This window comes from Exserohilum turcica, assembly GCF_000359705.1.
Source record: "Exserohilum turcica Et28A unplaced genomic scaffold SETTUscaffold_5, whole genome shotgun sequence".
NCBI classification, from domain to species: domain Eukaryota; kingdom Fungi; phylum Ascomycota; class Dothideomycetes; order Pleosporales; family Pleosporaceae; genus Exserohilum; species Exserohilum turcicum.
The window spans coordinates 816,960-823,592 of NW_007360266.1; positions in this window are offsets into that span (position 1 = coordinate 816,960).

The window sequence follows — 6,633 nt, forward strand, 5'->3', positions numbered from 1 at the left end:
GAAAAGGCCTCAAGGATCGCGGCTCGCAAGGCTGCAAAACAACTTCAAAAAGCTATTAAAAACTTCTCAAAGGGGTAGGAGAAGGAGCTTCATGGCTCCTGCAAAGGCTACTCAAAAAAAGAAGCCTATCGCGAGGCCTCAAGGTGGTGAGGAGCCTCAGGGAGGTGCTGCAAGCTCACCACCTCCAACCTCGCGTCGCGGCCGCGCGATTAGAACTCCGTCTCGATTTCTATAGCTGTATATATATATTAAAGCCTATTGATCTCACCACCAAAATATATCGTGATAATATCTATTTAGTGTGGCTCTATAGCCTCGTTTTTAAGGTAGTTTTGGTGAGGCCGCGCGCGCACTTTGTGGTCGCGCGCACTTTGTGGTGGGGCTAGTTTCACAAGCGAGTCGCTCACCCAAGCGAGTCGCTCACGCCCCACCAGCGCGTCGACGTCGAGACTGCAACACGTCATGTCTCAACAACGTCAACATTTATTAGCCTATCCTAAATTAGATCTTTAGCTTGCTCTTTTTAATATCTAATCGCAACATGTTTAAAGCTAAAGACGTGCTGCTTCTATCTATAACGTGCCTCAAAGAACCCTATCTAACTAACGCGCTAGAAAGCGCTCTCAACGCGACTGCGAAGCGAATTCAAAGCGCCTAAATAAGCTAAAAGAGGAGGCTATAGTTAAGCGTATTCTTAAGGAGTCTACGCGAGGATTTGCGCCTACAAAGCCTAACGTTTAAGCAATAGCTAATAAACTACTACATAAGCGTAGGAGCAACCCTATTAGCAAGAACTAGATTAATAACTTTGTTAAGAGGACTCCTAAGCTCCGCACGCGCTAGAGCCGTCCCTACGATCACTAGCAAGCTACCTGCGAGGACCTAGCGGCTATCCAGCGCTAGTTTGACTTAGTTCAAGCGACAAAGCAGAAGTAGGGTATTATAGACAACAATATTCACAACTTTAACGAAACTAGCTTTATAATAGGCAAGATTTTATCACAGTTAGTTATCACAGGCTTAAAGGGATATAGCAAAAAGAAGCAGATCTAGCTAGGTAACCGTGAGTGGGTTACTGTGATCCAAGGCGTGGGCGCGTTAGGTCGCTGGCTACCCCCCTTCGTTATCTTTGCAGGCAAGGTGCTTATCGACGTCTAGTTTAAAGACCTGCCTACTAACTAGGTTCTTGAAGTTAGTCCTAATGGCTGGACGAATAATCAGCTTGCTTTTGCGTGGTTAGAGCACTTTGATACCTATACAAAGAGGCAGACTGTGGGTAGGTATTGACTGCTCATTATCGACGGCCATGAGAGCCACTGCTCCGTCGATTTTCAAGATCTTTGCAAGGAGAAGAATATCATTCTTCTCTGCATGCCTGCGCACTCGTCTCACCTATTGCAGCCCCTTGATGTCGCCTGCTTCTCGCCGTTGAAGCGCAAGTATGGCGACTCGATCTCAGGCTTGGCACGCAACCGCACCAGCTATATCAGTAAGGAGACCTTCCTGCCAGCCTTTAAGGCTGCTTTTAAGCAGTCTATTACGAAGGAGAATATCCAAGCTGGCTTTAGAGGCGCTAGTTTAGTCCCACACGACCCACAGGCTGTGCTATTAAAGCTTGATGTAGTGGTGCAGACACCACATCAATCACCGCGACGGGTAGCCGCCTAGGAGGCGCACACACCACGTAACGCGCGCGAAGTCAAGGCTCAAACTAGTCTTATTCAATAGAGCGTGAGAAAGCGCCATAGGTCTTCTGCTAATTCACTTACTAAGCAGATCGCGCAGTTAAGTAAGGGGGCTTAGCAGATGGCACATAAGATGGTACTTTTGACAGAGAAAATAACCACCCTTTAAGAGACTCTAGACGAATTAAACAAGCGTAAAAGCCGCAAGCGGCGATACGTACGGACAGAAGAGACTCTTACTGTAGGCGAGGTACAAGAAGTATTAGCTGAACAGGCGGGTAGTAGTCGTGGCGACGGTGAGAGTGCGTCGAAGAGGGTGCGAGGAGAGAGGCGGTGCGGGCGTTGTAAGCAGACTGGACATAACGCTCGTACCTGCGCAGTTGATATAGATAGTGCAAGTAATAGTAGCGATTTTAATAATTAATTTAGTATATTGTAATAGTTTATTGACTGTGATAAAAGTGCGTGATAACGTCTCGACGTCGACGCGCTGGTGGGGCGTGAGCGACTCGCTTGGGTGAGCGACTCGCTTGTGAACTACGTTACCACTAATTATAGTAGATTTAATTGTAGACAACGTAGTAAACGCTGTCGCATAAATTAATAGTGGTTGCCTATGTTACGCGCTAATTAATAAGAGGTTCGCTTACTGCTACTATCTAGAGCGTTTTTAGATTCCTACTTAGATAATTAAAGGAGTTAATAGAAAGTTGTCCTAGATTAGCGAGGTCGCCTAATTCTCGTTTAGATTGCACGGATATAAGGAGAATGCCTATGCGTACGTGATGGACCTGTCCTCGACGGAGGACGTCCTTCTAGGCAGAGGCTGGATGAACCGCAACGACGTCACCGTTGCGCTAGCAAAGAAGAGCCTATTCATCCACTCGACTAGCGTTCGAGTAAGATTAATAGAAGGGGTCCCTTAGCAAGGGATCCGTTAGATTAATGCAGCAGAGTTTGTAGCACTCCTCTACAGGCATAGGAGGGCCCTAAACAGCGTTTAGATTTTCGCTGCATTAATTGCGGACATTAACAAGGCCTTATAGCCTAAGAAACAGGTAGACGTAAGAGCACTGTTACTAAAGCAGTACTAGAAGTATTACGACCTCTTTGACCTAAAGAAGGCAGAGAAACTCCCACCACATTAAGGACTAGGTGTTAACTATAGGATTAAACTAGAACTAAAGGATAGTCAGCCGCTATAGGGACTGCTATATAGCATGTCCTGCGGCGAACTACTAGTCCTCTAAAAGGAGCTTACGTTGTTGCTTAATAAAGGATTTATACGCGTAAGTAGTTCTTCTGTATTAGCACTAGTATTATTCGCTAAGAAGCTAGGAGGGGGGCTCTAATTATGTATTAACTACTGTGCGTTAAACGCAATTACGAAGAAGGACTAGTACCCCCTCTTGCTAATCTAAGAGACGCTTAACAACTTAAGCAAGGCAAAATAGTTTACAAAGTTAGATGTAATCGCAGCGTTCTACAAGATCTGTGTGGCAGAAGGCGATAAGTGGAAAACAGCGTTCTAAACACGATTCAGGCTGTTTAAATAGCTAGTTACCCCCTTTAGCATAGCTAACTCGCCTAGCACCTTCTAATAGTATATTAACTAGACCCTGCGGGAATTTTTAGACGAGTTCTGTTTAGCGTACTTAGATAACGTACTAATTTACATGGATAGTAACCTAAAGCAGTATAGAGAGCACGTCTAAAAGGTGCTTAGAAAGCTGCAAGATGTAGGGCTATAAGTTAATATTAAGAAATGCGAATTTAAGACTAAGTTGACTAAGTACCTAGGGTTTATTATTAAAGCAGGCAAAGGAATTAGTATAGATCTAGACAAGGTCGCGGCAATCCGCGAATGGGAAGCTCCTAAGACTGTAAAAGGTGTCTAGTTATTCCTAGGGTTTGCAAACTTCTACTAAAGGTTTATTAGAAACTTCTTATAGCTAGCCGCACCACTTACAAGACTCACAGGCGACGTACTGTTCCGCTAGGGCTCTAAGGAACAATTGGCGTTTGATAAGCTAAAGAAGATTTTTATTTCTAAACCCACGCTAGCAGCCTTTGACCTAGAACGCAAGATAATACTTAAAAGCGATTCGTCTAGCTACGCCGTTTCTAGAATCCTATCTTAATACAACGACAAAGGAGATCTGTAACTATGCGCATACTTCTTATAAAAGAACAACGCTTATAAGTGCAACTATAAAATCTATAATAAGGAGTTGCTAGCCGTTGTATGTTGCCTAGAAGAATAGGATTCTAAACTACGTTTAGTTAAGAGGTTTAAAGTAATAATAGACCACAAGAACCTAGAATACTTCATAAAACTAAGGATGCTAAACGAGCGTTAGATGAGGTGGTCGTTGCTCCTAGGTTGGTACAATATGGAACTGCTGTACCGGCCAGGAAAACAGAACGTAAGAGCAGACGCGCTCTCACAACAAGAGCAGGACATGCCTGCAGGAATGGACGACGAACGGTTACAGAAGCGTTTCGTCTAAATACTTAAGCCTACGAACTCCTACTGTGAGGAGTTGTCTAAAGAGGACTTGGTAGGGGCTAGGATAGTATTTGCCGCAAGGATACGCACCCGCTCCACTGCCAAGTAGAATTTGGGGGAACCGTCTACCGAACAAGTGACAGTAGAGTAGAACGAGCTAGAGAAGCTCTGGCAGGACGCAGCACAGCAGGATAGAGTCTACCAAGGCGCCAAGAAGACTATTGAAGAGCGGGGAAGGAGGTTCCCACTAAGCCTTAGTCTAAAGTGCTCGACTGAAGACTATTTAGTAGCGGATAACCTACTACTATACCAAGGACGCAGATGGGTGCCCGACAGTGAGAGACTACGGACCTAGATTGTTAGCGGCGCACACGACTCCTTAGCAACAGGCCACCTAGGACGCGAGGTAACGTACAAGATACTCGCGAGAGACTACTTCTGGCCAGGCATGACGCAGACAATCCGAAGATACGTCAGAAACTGCGATACCTGCGGGAGAAGCAAATCGTGGAGGGAGGGCAAACAAGGACTCCTTAAGCCTCTCCTAATTCCTGCTTAGATTTGGAAGGAGATCTTAATGGACTTTGTAGAAGGACTACTAGAAAGCGAAGGCATGACGAGCCTTATAGTGATTACAGATAGGTTAAATAAAGGCACTATCTTTGTGCCGCTCCCAAACACCTAGACGGAAACAGTTGTTTGAAAGTTCATCAAAAGAGTGGTTGCATACCACTGGCTGCCTGACGCGATCACGTTAGATTGTGGCAGCTAATTTGTAAGTACTCTATGGGCGAAGCTCTGCGAGCTTCTGAAGATTAACTAGAGATTGTTGACGGCCTACCACCCGCAGACGGACGGCGCAATAGAGAGGATGAACAGTGTATAGGAAACCTACATCCGATCCTTCACGAACTGGGCTCAGAACGACTGGGCGCTGCTATGCCCTATGGCCCAGATTGCAATCAACGGGCGAGCCGCCACGTCGACAGGCGTATCACCGTTCTTCTTACAGCATGGCCACGAGGTAAACCCACTGCAGATTGAGCTAGGAGAAAGCTTAAGACGGCTAAACCCAGCCGAAAGGCTCTCAGACGTACAGAAGGCGCAAGAGATAGCCTTAAAGCTCCGGCAGGTCACAGAGTTGGCCTAGGCTGCTATGGCAGAGGCACAACAGGAACAAGAGAGGCAGGCGAACAAGACTTGGAGGGAAGCATAGAGCCTTCGAGTAGGGGACAAAGTTTGGCTAAAACTTGACTAGCAGTACAGTACAGGGCGGAGCTCTAAGAAGCTTGATTAGAAGAACGCCAAGTATACTATGATTAGAGTAGTCGATAGCCATTCGGTTCAGCTGGATACCCCGCCTGGCCCTCACCCAGTATTCCATGTGGACAGGTTGAAACTCGCCAGCAACGACCCACTGCCAAGCCAAGCCCAAGACGACGAGCAGCCGCAGCCACTGCAGGTGGACGGAGAAGACGAATGGGAGGTAGAGGACATTGTAGCAGAAGAGGTACGCCGCCGCGGAAGGGGGCGTAAGCTATACTACGAGGTAAAATGGAGAGGCTTCCACCAAACAACGCTCGAACTAGCAGACCTGCTAGTAGACGCGGAAGCAGTAGACCGATAGGAGGCCTTTACAGAGACGAAACGGGACAGTAAAGGCCGCCTCCTAGAAGGGTTCCGAAGAGACGGTGCGACTCCAGCCAAAGGAGGGGGTATTGTAACGGGCTGAGCGCCCTTCAGATAGCTCCTTGATGGAATCTCGGTGTTGTTGCCTAAGCAGCGCTCAGATAACAAACGCCAGGTTGTACCCTTATAACCCAGCATCTGCGTGTCGCCCAAGCAGCGCTCAGACAACGCGCACAAGCACTTAGCATAACCTTTCTCTGACAAGTAAATAAACACTGCGCGAGGCAGAGTAGATAGCTCTCTATCGAATACAATCCTTGTATACCCAAGCGTTTGCTCCACGGAGCGCAGCCCCTTACACTATTAAAAGAGACGTTATCTTTGCTATAGTAGATAAGGACACTATTATAAAGACTACAACGCTCCTCTTACTACTTATACGCATAAATAAGGAAACTATACTAAGGTAGCTACTATAGTACTTATAGAGGATGACTGAGATAAGGGAAAAGAAAAGCTCTAACTAAAAAGCGCTAGTTAGAGTAAATAAAGCAGGAAAGAGATGTTGTATAAGCACTACATAGGATACTTAAACTATTAAAGCCTATAAAAGTAATGTCTATAAATATAGTTATAAATAGTGTAAGGAATGCTATTATAATGCTTAACTATAACTAGGTGTTATATATATTTAGTTGTGTATAATAAGCTTATATAAGAACAAAACCTACTACGTTATATAATCTTATTTACCCTCTTAGCAATAGTAGATAAAAAGACAAGTCCTATATAAGGAGTAATAGAGTTTGT